This window comes from Balaenoptera physalus (assembly GCF_965194825.1).
Source record: "Balaenoptera physalus genome assembly, chromosome: 4".
Taxonomy (NCBI): domain Eukaryota; kingdom Metazoa; phylum Chordata; class Mammalia; order Artiodactyla; family Balaenopteridae; genus Balaenoptera; species Balaenoptera physalus.
Genome location: NC_138891.1, coordinates 110923395 through 110942361, shown reverse-complemented (window position 1 = coordinate 110942361; position 18967 = coordinate 110923395).

Below are 18967 nucleotides of genomic sequence, written 5' to 3'. Positions count from 1 at the left end.
TTGATAATCAAGTAACACTAAAATTTAATATAATAGACATTTTTCTGTATTTTATACTTCTATATTTTATAAAAGAATTCTTATTATGAATCTGCAGACTGAAGGTAGTGGTCTTTTAACTGGTGCTTTGTTCAAACATGATACCATGTAATCATGCATTATTGTATAGCAAAATTCTTCAAATAGAGTACACTTCTACTGCAAGTTTTCCTACACTCAATGCTCACATAATTATTTTATCAGCGTATTATTGCACTCACTAAATGATTCTGAGTAATGTGAACTGAAGGGTTAAAGTTCTGATTATTGGATATAGAAAAGAACAGTTTATAGATGTGTGAGGGGTTTAGTCAGTTACTGAAGTGATCCGTAAGATAGATGTCAGAGGTAAAAAATATTTGAGAATTACTTATTAAAATCATTAATAGCTGCTGACACATGTTTATTAACCAAGCAAATAAATACACAAATTTTCTTTCTAAATGTAAAGATTTGTGAATACATTTCAGCATCTTTAAGTTATGTGAAATATCAATAAATAGGGTACTGTGTCTCAAAATGGGAGTCAAATAAATAAAATAAGTAGGAAAAATCAAAATTTAAAATAGGTATATATGAAGTCTATCTTGTTATTTCAGAAAAAAAGTCCTTTACCAAAATTCATGAAGCAACACTCAAACTTTATTTCAGAGTAGTATAGCACATATTTAGACAATCTTACCAAAAGCTAAAATGAGTTAGAGCACCTCATTGGTATATTTTATTCTATGTGAGTGAGAAGATTGTCAAATGCAAAAAATTTCATTGTAATTATTATAATTCAGAGAATATTGTTACATATAATCTAACATAAAGGATTACTAAAGAAAAGGTACTTTGAAGACCTAGAAAACAGTACTGTATTACTTGCATCACTATTGAGAGAAAGGAATGTATTGAATAAGTGATAATACAAAAATTTAAACATGATTTCCTGAGTGATTAATGGTGCTATTGACAAAAACAGAGATATTAGCAGTTTCATAATGTTTTAAAAATCCATATATCATTGTCTTTTGACATTTCAAATACTAATTCAAGTGATACAAGAAGTTATATGATCTACTAACCAGCTAGGCATGCTTATATTTAACTTGGATACCATCCAACTTGACATTGTATGCAGGTCAACCTAATCAAGAAGGCTTTAAATTGTCCATGTTGGGAAGAGAAAAAATTATTAATACTCTCAGTTATACTGGTTAAAGGGAGGAATAAATGGTAGATGAGAGATGAGAATAGATGAGAAGAATGGTAGTTCATATTGGCAAAGAATTTGGAAAAGGAATAGTAAGCAATATTTTCCTTAAGGAATTTCAAACTTGTACAGTGACACTTGAACAACATGGGGGTTAGAGTTAGTAAAAAATTTGCACATAGCTTATAGTAGACCTTCATATCTGTGGTTCCGAATCCACTACTCAAACAACTGTGGATCATTGTAGTACTGTAGTATTTACTATTGAAAAAATCCACAAATAGCGAAACTATGCAGTTCAAACCTCAGTTGTTTAAGAGCCAACTATAGTTTATTGAACCTAAGAATTGATCTTGTTTGGCTATGACAACACTTTAGTACTTCCATGTCATCATAAACTTGATTCCTCTGTGTAGTGTTGTGTATCTAACCTGATTCAATTTTTTATTTTATTTTTTTGTCTGAGTCATGTAGGAAATTGAGTTTGCTTCTCTTTACTTTGGAGTTTATGTAACTAATGTGAACTTGAATTTACAAAGCATGAGCAATGTTCAAAGTCAGAGTCAGTATGATTACCTCTGTCTGTCTCTCTCTCTTTCTCTTTCATATATACATATATATATATATATATATATATAAATGTCAGGGCAGAACAACATGGTAATTATGAAAGTTTCATTCTATGGGGAAATTCTCATGATAATAGTAATGGTAAGAGAAAAAAAGAGACAAAAGTATATGATTTGGACTTTGAGGTATGTATATAAACCATATATAAAAGATAACTATATTTTAATATAACAAAACTATTTGTTTATACATATTTAAAATTTCCCAAATATTTTATAATAATAGTCCATATTTTTTATCAGAGAACCAGATTCATGCAACTATTGAACCTGAGGGCAGATTTACCTAGCAAGGCATGTATTCAAGTATAAGATACAAAAGTGTTGTCATAGAATGATATATCACCTGGGGTGATAAGGGAAATTAGATGATGCATGCCTAAATCAAATCATAAAATGGTCTTGGAAAGGGGTTAGCAAAGTTTTTCTGTAAGAGGCCAGGTAGTAAATATTTTAAACTGTGTGTATAATAATGTCTCTGATAACATTCAACTCTGCTGTTGCAGCACAAAGCAACCATAGACAGTAAATGCCCTCTAAAAATTATTTTTAATAAAAACAGGCAGCAGGCTAGATTTGGACTATGGGCTGTAGTTTGACAATCCCTAGTCTAAAATATTTCTGAGCATTGACAACCACTGCTCTGGAGTCTGTTCAGTGAAATTTACTAGATCATAACTTGCTTGAAGGTAGGATATTGGCCTTGTATTTTCATATCACTTATGACACTTAATATCTGTGATCACATAGGAGACACTTGATAGAATATTAATGAAAGAATGAATGGATTGATCAGTGAAAAGTCCAGTGATATCTACCATGGTTCCACACTACCACACTTTTTCTTGTAAGCAGGGCTGACATTCAGACAAAGCAGTTTGACCTAATGGGAAAAACATGGGCTTTAGTGTCTGATAGAATGACCTGGGTTTAAATAATTGATCTGCTACTTATAATTGGTATATCTTGGACAAGTTATTTAACTGCTTTCAGTTGTAAATTTTACATTTATCAAAAGGAATTGATGATAGTGACATGTTATTGGTAAGTTGAATTCATTAAGTAAGATATTATTAATCTTTTAAATAAATAACAGGATGAGAGTTGATGCTTAGGAAAAAGTAGCTTTCATTCACTTTAGTTGGGAGGCACAATTTGATTAACTTTGAAGGGTCATAAAATGAGAATGGAAAGGGCCTTGACAGCAGTTAAGACCTATCCGTCTTTCTTACCTTCCTTTCTTAAAGATAAAAATTCATCAAAGCCTAGAAAGATTAAAGAAGTGTAAAGAACCTCAGGATTAGGAATTAAGAGGCTGGACTTTAGTTCTGGTTTGACCATTAAATAATTATGGCATATATGCATATGAGGGTTATTTACCTATTTCAGCCTATTCCCTTGACTAGTGGAACAAAGTAGTCTTTAAGCCTCTATCCAAAGTTAACATTCAATGTTTATATTGTGAAATTGGCTTACCCATTTCTGTTCAACTCTGTTCTCTCCCTAGCCACAACACACAACTATGCCCACGCAGCCACACGTATGCATGCAGTTCTAAACATATTCAAAATAATCTATAGTGAGAAAGAATTTAAATTAAAAGCAAAATTAAAAAAAAATACCAGAAAAGAATTTCATTAGACTTACAGTATGTTAAAGAAGTGATGGGTTTCAAATGAGAATGGCTTTTGTGATTGCTATGATAGAAATCCAGTCCATGATGTTACGTTAAAGCTCTGTTGTGTCAGGTCTTATTACATTGCTAACGTCACTTTAATATTCCTTGAGTCAGACATTTCCTTCTGGAAGCACTTAAAGAGGCTGACATAGGTGGAGAATAAAGCTCATTTTCAAAAACAGTCTATATATGACCTTTTCATAGCGGTTCTGCTCCCTCCCTACTTTTTTTTCCTCCTAAGCACAGCTGCAAGTTTAAGTAGTCAGGCAAACTATAATCAGCCACTTAGATTGACTGCCGAATCACAGTTGTGCCCAATTTGCCTGTTTAACTTTTTTTCTTGCTTGATTGACCTTGGTTCTCTCCTCCCCCAAGTTTTCATGATGACAGCTTGAAAATGCCATATCTTCGCAATGTTGTGAGTGCATCAGAAACTACTCACATACGTACAAAGCAGAGTCGCCGAAGTCTTAAATTGTTAGTACATTTAATTTTGCCCTATTTTTATTTGTATTAAAATTAATTACAGACATCTCACAGTGCTTCATTTTCGGTGTAAATTTCAATTTTAAATACAGTTGGTTTTCTGATAGTTTTCTTGAGTATATATAAAGAGTATATATTTAGTATGTAGGTATATATATACATATATACAATGTATGTGTGTATGAATATCTATATAACATCTGTATAGATCTATATAATGTGTATATATGTACAGATATATACATACTAACATCTATGCTTTTATACTATATATTTAGTATGTATATATAAGTAGAGATATTTATTGTGTGTGTGTATATACATATATAGAGTTTGTGTGTGTGTGTGTGTGTGTGTGTGTGTGTGTGTGTGTGTGTGTGTGTAGAGAGAGAGAGAGAGAGAAAGAGAGAGAGTTTATAAGGCTGTAAATTTCTGGTACATGTATTTTTTTGCTTTTCATTACAAAAAAGAAAAGAACACCAAAGCAAAAAGCAACCATTTTTGTGACTAGGCATTTGACTTTCCAGGAATAAAGCAGACAGAAAATGTTCATTCATTCTTAGTATAAATAGTAACTCTAACCCTTTGTCACCTCCTTTCTCATTTTTGTAAAGCTGAAAAACGTTCAGTATATTAACTTATAATATGTCAGTTCTGAAAGGGGAAAAGAAAAAGTACTATGATAAATATAGCTACAGAGGATACGTAACATTTTTAACTTTATATTTTTAAAGAGATCAAGCTTTAATGTCATAGAGGGATAGATGTTAAATGGTATAAGAAGGATAGGACTGTCACATAGGTTTACTCTATCAGAAATTTCCGTGTGTGTGTGTGGGGGGGGTGTGGGTGTGTGGATGTGGGTGTGTGAGACAGACAGAGACAAAGACATAAGAGAGAGACAGAATTTCTGCTTTCCTTCATTTTACGGAAGAAACTTTGTTTTATATCTTACAGTAATAGCATGTGAGATTATACATTTAAAATATATTACAAAGTTGTTTTTAATATTAACTGCTCACAATGAATTTAACCCAAATGGACATCTCTCTTCTTTTTGTTTTAGCATCAAATTTTAAATTATTTTTTAAGGTCTTTCTATTATTTTCTATATTTGAATGATAAGTTATCTGTAATGGAAATTTCAGGAGTATTTATTAAATACCAAGACTAAATCCTTTCATTGAGCGCTTCTCAGATATGAAGGTGCAGACTAAGCACTTGGAAACCTTGTTAAAAATGAAGATTCTCATTCAGACAGTCTGAGGTGGAGCCTGAGATTCTGTGTTTCTAACCAGCTCCCAGGTGATAATTGATGCTTATGGTCCATGAAAAAAAACTGAGTAGATAGTCTTTATTTCAAAACAATGATTTAATAATACTAATAGTAACAACAATATTAATTTTATATAAATTTTATCTCCAGAGAGAATAATAGTTAATAGGAAAATTAATAATCAGGTACATAAGAAAACCCAATTTATTGAATCTTATCTATGTAGAACATTCTGTTCCAATGCCATATTAATACTGAATTTTTGCAGCTGTCCTGTGGGTCATTTGTCCAATATTGGTTTGTATTGGTTGGTTATAACTTGTTGAATTATGGCAAATTGTTGGCCTTTCATAGTCAAATATTTCAGAAAGCTTTTAAGATAAAGTCTATTAAGAAACAGTTGAAGTGTTTTTAAACTGTTATAAAGTCTTTTGGAATGCCAATGAATTGAAGTAAAAAGCTTCTTTGCATCTTAAAGCCACAACTCATGAACTGTGAATGAAAAACCAACTGCGAAGGAAAAGGATGGGTATATCCCATTGTAAATTAGTACAAAAATCTGTATTTTGCCTAGTGATAAACAACACTCACTACATATACTATGGCTTAGACCAGATCTTTTCTGAAAGCTAAGTAGACTGTACTTCAATGAGCGATTCTGGGAGGATGATTAGCTATAGATGTATAACAGCTCTCATAAACACTGTGCTGAGAAAATAAAAGAGAATTTATGTGGCACTGGAATATCTCTAAAAATATTAGAAGTTAATAGATGCTGGAACTCAGGATGTCAAACATCCCAAATGTCTTAATCCTAAAACAAGTTTTTAATAAATGATCTGGCACATACATATTCTTTTGCTCTCTGTTTGACTCCCTGCTTTAGATATTTCTAATAACAAAATCTTTCTTACATATCTTTATATTCATTTGTCTATTCTTGAGCTACACTTGCCATAGGGATGAGAGAATATTGGTGGTTTATCAAGTACTACAACAGGCTTTTTTTTTGTTTTAAGGAACTCATTTCACAGGTAAGAAAAAGTAGTGGTGGGGTAGGACAAGATCAATCAATTAAAAATAATACAATTGTTGAAGACTGTACAAGACACTGTGATGGTTATTAGGGAGAATTAAAAATAATATGAATATGAATAAAATAACAATGCAATATTTCAAAGCAGTGTGGGTAGTGCTGGCCGAAAGAATTGTCCAGCCAGTGAGCGCTTTTCAGTGAGTGCTATTTTTGGTTGAGAGAGCTTTGTGAACACTATTCTGTAATTCTACTTTGTACTAATTTGCTAGGGCTGCCATAACAAAATACCAGAGACTGGATGGCTTAAACAATAGAAACTTATTCTCACAGTTCTGTAGGCTACAAGTACAAGATCAAAGTGTTGGCAGAGTTGGTATCTTCTGAGGACCCTCTCTTTGGCTCACAGATAGCCACCTTCTCACTGTGTGATCACATAGTCTTTCCTCCGTGCACATGCATCCTTGGATGTTCTTTGTGTGCCCAAATTTTCTCTTCTTATAAAAATACGAGTCAGATTGGATTAGAGCTCACCCTAACGACCTTATTTTAACTTAGTCACCTCTTTCAAAGTCCTTTCTCTGAATATAGTTACATTCTGAGGTACTGGGTTCAGGGCTTCAGTGTATTAATTTTGGGGGGACACAGTTCAGTGTACAACACACTCAGAAGTCTACATCTGTAAGATACCTAGTTCAACATTCTTATTTTACAGGTGAGGAATTAGAGCCTTCCCTAAGAATTGAAATGTCTTGTGCAAGGTCATCAAATTAGTAGTAGAGTCTAGAATAAATCGTAGATAGCCTAAGTTCCTGACAGGTTTATTTTTTTCTTTTCACTTTATCACATGACTAATACAAGCCTGATATGCTTCCCACAGATACTGAATTTAGAGCTGTACTTAAGGAATAAGTAGGCACAATAACTGGGGTGTCAGAATTCACGGCTGATATCATTTTCTCTAATCCAGTTCTTCTAGTTGGGTAAGCTTTGTTAGAGCCAGGAAATAGTCTCAGAAAAACACATGAATGGATTAGTACAACCAAGGTCTGAACCTAGCTTGGGTGTAATGGCCATTATCTCTAACTTCCTAGTGTAAGAATACATCCACGTTCCTACAGTTCCTGAGGTTTGATTCTTGCTGTGTTGAATGAATCATTCTTAACAGAGTTGACATTTATGAGGATTTTAAACATGTACTTGTGAAGTTCATTTTGTTATTTTTGGCAGCAATGTGGTAGATGACATCACATGTAAAAGTATTTGAGAAAAATTTATTTTAAAAAGCCAGAAACTACCATCTTGAAAGACAAAATAGTAATATTGTTTTTTTAAAAAGGGAAAAATGCTAGAAATTTCTAAATGTATAAACCAATTTAAATTACCAAGATTCACATTAGCAAGTGCCTCCTTTTTCCTAATTACTTAACCTACAGACTTCTTTTGAATTATTATCTGCTTATACTTTATTGACTTTGAAAGTTCAGTTGTGCAATTGAATTTCATAGGAATTTGAAAAACTAGCAAGCAAGTTGCTAAGTAAAAATAAAATGCAAAAAATGCTGTCAAATGAACCAAGGATAGACATATTTAGGCTAACTACAGCAAAATGATGCCAAAATGAGTCTCATTTGTAGAGATGTTTCTATTTGAAAAAAAAAAAGAAAAAAGATTGGATTGATTCTTGGTAGTTTACTTTAAATTTTGACAGAGGGGATGTCACCAACCCCTGAGACTATTTCCCGATTTTAAGTTTGCAAAGTTATACTAAAGGAATGCCTTCAAATACTGGAGAAAATTTCAAAATGACCACTTTCTCTTATCAGATCCATAAACTGTAGGGTGTATGTTTTCCTGTGTTGGGCTTGGGCACCTTGGAGTCTGGCCCATCTGAGACTAAAGAACCAAGCATCGATCAGCATGATCCTTCTCCTGATGAAATTTTTTTCCCATCACTTCCCTACAATATAGATGTAGAAGATTAAAGTGCTGTGTTGAGAAAATATTTGTGTGATATAAAAGGTAAGTGCATCCTATAGTCAGGATTAGTCAGTGTATCCACTCTGCCAGCTTTTCAAAAATTATTGCCATAGATTATGGCTATATCTCCTCTTTCCAACTCATATCCTTTTACAGTGACTTTATTATACAACACTCTTGATCTACTTATGGTGGGAATAAAGCCAGTGGAGTCAGCCAAAGGCTATTTAAGATAAGACTTATCCAGATGATAAGACTTCCTTAACCATTCTACCAAGCATAATTATCAAATTCCTTGTGATCCTCCTTACCAAGACCCTGCTTTATTTTCTTTATAGCAGTCATCTTTAACTGAAATCATATTATTTTCCTTCTTTTCCTGTCTTGTCTCATTAGATTATAAAGGTTGTGTAAGTGGGGAATGATCACTGCTCTATCCCTAGCTTCTAAAGTTGTACCTAATATAAAAGGGTTTTTAATATATGTTTGCTGAATAAATTAATTAATTTACTGGTGCACACTATATTTAGTGTTTAGTGATACTTTGATTATCATTGTTGCTCTAATTCTCAAGCTACTAGTGTTTGATCCAGGCATTTTGACAACTTAATTTCAAGACAGTCTTTTTCAGAACTACCTAATCTTCACTGTGTTATTTTTATAACTGATGGTAGAAATCTTCTACAGGGAAATGTGTGTGGGAATGGGACATATCTTTCAAGGGGTTAAAAAAAAATCTTATTAAACATGCCTGTAGAGTATTGCCAGTTCCATGGGAGGATGTGTTGAGGAGATGTAGTACAGAGAAAAGGAGAAAAGCTAAATATAGGGCCAGGACCACAGAAATAAAATGAGATTAAAAGATAATTTAAAAGTATTGCAAGTAGCTAATAACAAAGGAAAGAAGGAGGGAATCCTTTTTCAATCACTCTAAAAGTAATTATAAAGAACTTGCCTGTAAACATGCTGCAATATGTAGCTGACTGGCTGTGGAGAGACTTTAATGGGTAGCTTTTCATTATTTTCCTTGTGTCTGTTCATGCTTTTCATGTATGATTGAAATACAGATAAAAACTAGACAAAATCCTATTATATAAAAGAACATCTGCAAAATTTTTTATGTCATGATAAAACATTTAAAAGTTTAGATGTTCTAAAAAAAATCAACTATACTAATTTACAAAACCAAAGTAACACAGCTGCAAAAACATCATTTTAATAAGTATTTACTTCATACTCTTGATGTACAGGAATTTCAGCTCAGTATGCCAGACTTTTAATTACTGAATTTTTTGGGATCCCCCTTTTATGCAGAGTTTCTAAAAATTTCTGATAAAATTTGGTAAGAGCAAAAGAGCATGCACTTCTAACTTATCTTCTACATGTTATTTTCTAGGTTCTGTATATCCAAATCAAAGCAACAATGTACTCTTAATATACAATAGAAGGGGTATCCTGCCTGAGTAATTAGATAAATTGAATAGTGAGACGTGTCCATGGGACATTCAAGATATAAAATGTCATAAAAGTGAAATTGTCCACTGGTATCGAGACTCTTTCTAGGTATAGCTTTTTTCTTCAAAATAAACTGAGTGGGGAATGCAATAAAACCTGTAAAGGCTGACTGCTTTAGGTGAAAGTGGCAGTAGCGATCGGGGATCCCCGCTCACTCTACTGTCCCTTCCCCCACAAGGAAAAGAACATTCTAACTGATATTCAACGAGAATCATTATGGTTACCAAGATCTATCTATTTTCGTAGTTGTGGTCTCTAAATTTTTAAATAAGAATATAACAGAGCGATATACTTTTTCTGGAAGAATCAGATTTTTTTAGGCCCTTTGCCTTCTCTATGCCATGGGGCTTAAGTAGAGTCTTAGGTCCAGTGCAGAATAGAGGCTTACAGAAAGATTTCTTAAACTCAAAAAGTTTACCAACTAGTAAAGTCCAATCCTGCAGTTCTAGCAATCTTCTTCTAAACAAAATACCCTAACTCCCTACATCCTTATTACTTGATAAGGCATGGAAAGAGAATCTCATCAGGGGGAGCAAGCAAATGCTTCATGCTCTCTCTTTAGTCAAGATCAGTTGGGCCAGACATCTTGGTACTCTGGCTGAACATTGGAGAGTATAAACCCTAGATTTTATGCATCTGTAAAGAAAAAGCAGTTATTTTAGTTTTCTTTCCAGTATTTGAAGACATTCTTTTAGAGTAAGTTCACTAACTCAATTAACAGGAAATAAAAGTCATTGTTCAGGGGTATAGACAATGAAAAGTATTCTGAACTCAAAGAGGGATTAAGTAGAAGGTTAGAAGAATTAATATTTTCTGCCTGAGTTAATTTCCAATTCTATTTCAAAATTAGACACCTGTCTTATTTTCAACAAAATTCTGTTTAAATATTTCTAGTTATCAGAGAACATGCTCTTCTGAAATCAAACTCTTTCATTTGTGGAGTTCTAATTATCTGGCAATATTTACATGGAACTGAAATCTGTCTGCCTGTAATTATGAGCCATTATTTCTAGTTGTCCAGTATGAAAAGAAAAAGGATAATCATTTTTTCTTTTAATCATGTATTCATCCATCATTCAGCAAGTACTTACTGGGTGCATTACCCATGCTAGTCATTGTGCTAGGTGACAGGGATGCAAGAGTAGATAAAGAAAGTTCCTATCCAGGGGAGGTTTAGAGCATTGTTTTGGACAAACATAAACAAGGTAACAGGATGGCATACAGGATTCTAGGTGCCTCTCTTTCTGTTTCCATATCATTCATTTAAACCATTATGTATTCAGTTTTTCAAGCCAGAAAACCAAAAATCATTCTTGATTCTACCTTTTTCCTCACTCCCTTAGCCAGTCTATCATTTAGTTTTATTGTTTATACCTCTAAAATGTAGCTTGAATGCATTCATATCTTTCAATCTCCCTACAAGCTCTGCATTCCAAGCCATCACCATCTCTCAAGTAGACTACTGCAATAATTTCCTACTTTGTCTTCCTGCTTCCACTGTTGATCGTCTACAAACCGTTCAAAGAATGTAAAGTAAACGTCTAAAAATATAAGTCAGTTTGTATGATAAATCTGCTAAAAACAACCTTCAAAAATGTGTTGGTGTCCTGAGAATTATATGCAAATTCCTTACTTTGATCTACAGAACTTTGCTTGACTTAGTCACTGCTTTTCTTTTGCAAATTTACCTCATGTTACTCTATCACTAAGTTTGCCACCATGGAAGCATCTTTCTTCAGGATGTTTGTACTTTTTCTTGGGGTTTATTTCTACCCTTAATACATCACCTACACACACCTAAATGATAATATAATACAAGAGACTTCCCTAAACCACTCTAGATAAGCAAGCTAATAGAAGTCTCTTCTCTAGTGCTCCATACCCTTTTTCCTCTTCACTTTATATATTTTGTTTTTAACCTCTTATTAAGAGTCTCCTCCACCAGACTGTAAATTTCATACTATCTTAGTTGAATCCCTCATGTCTCATTTATTGACTGACATATATTAGTCACTCATAAAATATTGTTAAATGAGTAAGCAAGTGGATTAATCAATACATTCAAAGGGAACCTACCATAAACTTGGCATGTTTATTGCCTAGACTTATGTTTGACAAAGTTAGCAGGTGAAAACGTATAATAGTATATACACTAATATTCTTTTATCTTTTTATATGGAGCTTGGGCTTCAGTCCTATCATCATACTAGTTACCCTTTTCAGGATAAGTAATTTTGTCAATATTCATCTTAAAATACAGAGTCCAAATATTGCTGCAAAATGTAATATGCACTACTTTGACCCAGTAATCCCAAATATAGGATTTTATCCTAAGAAAATAATTAAACTTGTAAACAAATGTTTAAATGTAAGTATTTTTCATTATATTGCTATTTAAAAAAAGAAAAGTGCTAGATCAAATCAAAATGTCTGTTTAGTAATACAGTTTAAACACAAATATAATAGGGTTCCCCTGAATAATTTTCAAAGAAATACAAGTTTATAATTAAAAAATTACTAAACCCAAAAGTAATAAGCCAATATGATCAGGAGTCATCAGAAATAACAACAGTAAGAGACCCACAGGGAATTATTAATCATAGAATATAAAATAAATATTTTAATCTGAATAAAAATATAGAAGAGTGAAGGTAAAAAAATTATTAAACTTAACTAAACAAATTTGATAAATAACTAAATAGAGGATTTAGAAGTAATGAATAATTGAATATTAAAAATTTAAGGAGGCTTTCAGTAATAACTGACTAGGTAATTTGTGCTAAGTTTGTCACTCTGATCAAAATATATATATTTATAAAAAGGCTTTTGTAAAGCCAACATCTGAAGTAAGATGGAAATTTGGCGATAAGTATGATGTTGGGAGCCACTTTTCCCCTAGGGATGACTGCTGATGTCACAATTGGTGGTTGAGAGACTAAGAAGCTGCATAGCACTTTTGTCAACCTTCTGGGCTAGCAGGATACAAGCTGAATACTGGTACCCGCCAAGGACTCCAAAGAAGTATACAACAGAAATAACAGTGAATCTAAAGTAGTTCACTCTCCACAGGGACTATAGCCCAAATTTGAATCATCTCAATCTTTGAAATTGAATTCAGGTCATAGGACATTGCTATATCCCCAGGAATCTGTGAGAGGCAAAAAAAAAAAAATCTGAAGTAAGATAACATCATCCTGGGTCTTAACATCATTTTTGTAATTTTTCAACTACAGTGTCCTGCAAACAATAATAATAATAATAAAAAATAACCAGGCATCCAAGATTGAGGAATTTCCAGATAAATTGAAATAATATAGAAGTAAACATGAAAAAGTATAGATATTCCAGGACCAAAAAATAAGATAAGTGAATTATGAATTTGCCAACAGATTAAAACTGGAATATAAATCAGAAGAAAATATCCAGAATAAAACAGAGAGAAAAGAAAGAAAAATAAAGAAAGTGACATAGAAGATACTGTTAAAGCTATAACAATTGATTCTCATTTTTTACAGTAGTTATGTTCTAGAAGTTTTCTGTAAACACTGAATTAGTGAATACTAAACCATTGTTCCAAAGGGAAATATGGGATTAGGTTCTCACGAGCCTCTGGTCACATTTTCATCAACTTTCATCAATACATAACCTTGTTTTATGTGTGTTTCTCTTTAAAGATGCTTCAATATATATTAACATTGAACTTGTAGTCAACAGCACTAAAGCTCATGCTTGAATGAATTTTATCTAACATATGTATTTTCTCTGTAAAACACATGACAGCCTTCTTATGCTTAGGAATACTAAGCAGCACTTCAGCACTATATTGGGGGGCATTTTAATTTCCTCTTTGATTTCACTGGTGATCCATTAGACCCACTAGTAGCATGTTGTTTAGTCTCCATGTAATCATTTTTTTCTCATTTCTTTCTCTGTGGTTGATCTCTAATTTCATGCCCTTGTGTTCAGAAAAGATGCTTGAAATAATTTCTATACTCTTAAATTTTTTAAGGCTTGTTTTGTGCCCTTGTGTGTTGTCAATCCTACAAAATATTCCGTGTGCACTTGAAAAGAATGTGTATTCTAGTTTTTTTGGATGTAATGTCCTAAAAATATCAATTAAGTCTAACTGTTCTATTGTATCACTTAGAATCTCTGTTGCCTTATTGATTTCCTGTCTAGAAGATCTATCCATTAATATGAATGAGGTGTTAAAGTCTCCTACTATTATTGTATTCCCATTAATTTCTCCCTTTATGTCTGTTAGTATTTGTTTAATATATTTGAGTGTTCCTATATTGGGTGCATATATGTTGATGAGTAGAATATCCTCCTCTTGTGTTGATCCTTTTATCATCATATAGTGCCTTTCTTTATGGCCTTTGTTTTAAAGTCTGTTTTGTCTGATATGTGTATTGTGACCCCGGCTTTCTTGTCATTTCTGTTTCCATGAAATTTCTTTTTCCATTTATTTGGGGATATTTTAAACAGAAAAATCACCAACAAAAAGCAAAAACATGTAAAATATGACACTAAAATGAAACACTTATATAGACCATGAAAAGGGCACATATTTACAGCTTGAGAACTGAAACAAGAGGGCAGAATGTTACTTCATTTGACTCATCTGGAAACATGCATATTAGAGACTCAGATATTTCACATCGTTGTGCATGTCCAACAGATGACTGTAAAAACACCGTAAGTATTGATTTTGAGTTTATGTCTTAGTCTTTTCTGGCTGCTATAAAAGACTACCATACACTGGGTGACTTATCAACAACAGAAATTTATTTTTGACAGTCCTGGAGACTGGGAAGTCCAAGATCAAGGTGTTGACATATTCAATGTCTGGTGAGAGTGACTTCCTAGTTCATAGATAGGTGTCTTCTTGTTGCACCCTCCTCACATGGTAGAAGGGCTGAGGGAACTCTCTGGAGTCTCTTTTACAGGAACACTAATTCCCTTCATGAGGGTTTCCCCCTCATTACCTAATCACCTCCGAAAGGCCCCAATTTGAAATGCCATTTCACTGGGGATTAAGTTTCAACATACAGATTTTGGAGGAACACAAACATTCAGTCTATAGCTTATTGCAAATAAATTTTAGCAAGTAGACAAATTTACAAATATGGAACAGAAAATAAGAAAGGTGGAAAATTAATAAACCTCCATTTCAACAAAATACAAAAAGAACAATAAAATAAATGCAAAGTAAATAGAAGAAATGAATTAAATAGAATACAGACATAAAATAGAAAGTATTATCAAAATGAAATGTTTCTTTGAAAGACCAATAAAATTGAACATCATATAAGACTGATGTAAAAAAGAAAAAAAAAGGAATGTAAAGGATTATTAAAGATTATACTAACATTAAAGTGATAATATGTTATAAACAATCTTATACAAATAAAATTTAAATCATAAATAAAATGCATATATTTCTTAAAAATAATGTATCCTATCTGTTGCAAAAAATATAGAAGAATATGACACAAATTTTGATACACTGATATATAAAATTTTATAGAAAAACATTAAAGAAAACCTAAGCTAGGTTCACAGAGAGGGGATTTAATAATGAAAGGATGTCAGTTCTCCCAAAATTGCTGTGTAGATTTAATACCATTTAAATAAAAGTCCCGCCAGGGATTGTCATGTGCTTAAAATGTAAAACTTCACAGATAGATTGTTTGGGGGGTACAGTTTTTTTGTGTATGGCAAAGCTAAAAAGAAAAACAGGGAATAATTCAGGACAGTGGTTATCTTTGGGTGACAAAGAGTATGGTTAGTGAAAGACACAGAGGGGTTTCAAAGGATTTGGCAATATTTTATTTTCAGCTAGTTTGTGGTAACCACATACTAATTTTTTATATTGTTGCTTTAAAACTGTACATGCACATTCTATACATTTTGTATGTGTGGTATTTTTATACTTAAAATCTGAAGTAGGTCTTCCCTGGTGGTGCAGTGGTTAAGAATCCACCTGCCAACACAGGGGACATGGGTTCGATCCCTGGTCAGGGAAGATCCCACATGCCGTGGAGCAACTAAACCTGTACACCACAACTACTGAAGCCCACATGCCCTAGACCCTGTGTGCCACAACTACTGAGCCCCTGTGCTGCAACTACAGAAACCTGCACACCACAACTACTTAAGCCCACGTGCCCCAGAGCCCATGCACCAGAACTACTGAGCCCATGTGCTGCAACTACTGAAGGCTCCGTACTTAGAGCCCATGCTCCACAACAAGAAAAGCCACCTCAATGAGAAGCCTGCGCACCGCAATGAAGAGTAGCCCCCGCTTGCCACAACTAGAGAAAGCCCATGCAGCAACGAAGACCCAACACAACCAAAAATAAAAATAAAATTAAAAAAACTCTGAAGTAAATGAATAAACTGTAGAATTGTAATTATAAAACTGTATAACATGTAAGATCTTTATGTAAATATAGGTACACATATTTACATGTGTGTAGATATCCTGGATGAAATTGAACTCTAAAATTTTTCTTTCAAATCTTGACTATTGAAAAGGGAAATACTCTCACTTAAAAACTGTAGCAACTTTTTGCCTACTAAGAGTTGTAGGTCTGGATTTTCCTCTGAGACATACTGTCTATTTTTGGACAAATGTCCTTGAGTACATAATTTTGGATTATTGTACAGCAAATATCCACACAATATTCCCAGAAGAGACCCAAATTCAGTAAAGAATGATTTCAGAATCATCTGAATGATTTAATGCTTAATATAGTTTAGTAATTGGGTGTTTAGCTCAGATCAAAATTTAGATATGCTATGCCTCTGCATGATTGTGTGCATTAAGAAAAAAACTTGAAGAAATATTCTGCATTGTTATTAGTCATCATTGAAGGTTGGTGGGATTATGAAAAATGTTTATTATCTTCTTTGTATTTTTGTGCACTTTCCAAACATTTTACAAAGAGCATATTACTGTGACTAAGAAAAAAATAAACCTTGCATAAACTGCAGAGCCCAGCATAGAACATATACACTCAGTTGTGGCCCAAACATTGCTGATTTCAGTGGGATGATTACCCTCTTTACCTGACTCTAGACTTGTGTTATTTTGCTCAATATTGCATCAGGTGCCATGCCATCTTTTGGTTCATATTGACCTTATAGTCAATCAGAACATAAAGATTTTTTTTTAGGTAGGTTTCTATTAAAGCAGATTGCTACAGGAGATCTTGTTAACTGAAATGCAGAACATTATCTCTGTTTATGTAATCATGTGTTTAAGTTCGTATTCTCAGCTTTTCAGCACATTTCAGTAGAACAACATATAGCTGAATGACCTTGATTCCTACTCAACCAATAAAATTGAAGACCCTCAACATGTCATTGCAACTTCCTTTCACTCCATCTCAGAATTTCTCTTCAGTATCATCTATTTCTTTTTTTACCTTTACTATAGACTGAGGAAGGATTTTGTTCCTTCAATTATCTTAACTCTCTCATACATTTTCAGTAACTTTCTCATAATTGCTATCACTTTATTCATATGGATGCCTAGATCTCCTATATTCTTAAAGAGGTAACCCCCTATCCACACCTGGTTAGGTTTGAGTTGTTCTCAAACTCTCCCATGAAACTTTTTCTTTAAATTTATTGAAAGATTGATCTCCATTAGCATTTTAGGCCTTTGCACTTTTGATTCTGCTCATAATATTTTCTGTTTGACTACTTGCATAAAAGTAATCAAAAAAATTCTAGTTATGAAAGTGAAAAACAATTTCTCTTAGCACATTTCCTGAACCATGATCTGCCATCCCTTGGGAATAGGACTGCAGTCCATGGAGATGTAGTAGTAGGAACTCAGCCCCTAGGCTGGAACTTTACATAAGTGAGGTTTTTTAGGCTAAAACAAGTACATAACCTTAGTAAAAGGTGAATCCTAGGAACCTGGACACACAAAGGCAGGGAGATACATTATTTTTAAGGAAATAATTAAAAGGTCACCATTTTTGGGTTTCCAGATTCTAAGTGATAAATGCAGGATAAAAGTAATTCAGTTATTTTTGTTGTTGTTGTTAAATAGTACCATATTTCCTCATTCTTACAAGGCATAAAACTTAGAATCACCATAAGTTCTTCCCTTGCACTCTCTCACTCACTTCACAATCCCATCCAGACAAAAATCACCAAAGCCTCCATTCTCCTGTGGAGCATAGTGTCTTTTACCTTAACATCTGCTCAACTGCCTCGTTTCTATTTTCCTGGCTCTTATTGTCACTCATCTTAATTATTGCCAGAACCTTTTAGGGAATCTCCCTGTTGACACTCTGGACCTTCTCCAATATATATATTTTCCATTCAGTTGTCAAAAGGGTCTTCCTGTAACATAATAACTTGGTAGTTATTCCATCACTGCAATAACTTGGTAGGTCCACAATATTTTCCACAAAAGCTTCAAGCTTCTTAGCTTAGTATACAGAGTCTTTGTTGGTATGCTCCCTGTCTATGTGTCTAACTTTATTTACTCTCATATTCCCACACTCCACTATCTTCTACATCAGTATCATTAATATACAAAGTCTTTAACGGTTTCTATACTGATACCTCTGCTGTAATATTCTTATTAGCCCCACTCTGTGATATTGTTTCATTTAACTAACTCCTGCCCTTTCAAATTTGGCTGAAGCAACAACAGTGCTCACTCCGACTGTGATCTTGAAGTTCTTCCTTGGGCTCCTTGCAAACTTTTTCTGTAGCATTTAACAAACTTGCTTATTTCCCACACTAAGCTACAAATTTACTGTGTACGGGAACCACATCTTGTTTGATTTAGTGTCTTTATTACACAGCAAAATAATTAGCTCTCAGTGGACACTCAATAAATATTTTTTGGTATAATATATGTCATTTTTACTTCCCAGAGAACACCAAAAAAAAGGAAATCCCACAGTTAACAGCCTCTGGAACTACAGATACCTTTACAAATACACTCATTACACATTTCTTCCCCATAGGAAACTTTTATCCCTGTAGTTTTTTGTCATTTACATGTCATTTCAATTTTTCTGCTAACATTATCCAAATTTCCCTTTGGGCAACCACTCTATCCCCTAACCTCACAGTAACAGGTGTAAGTATATGACTTGTT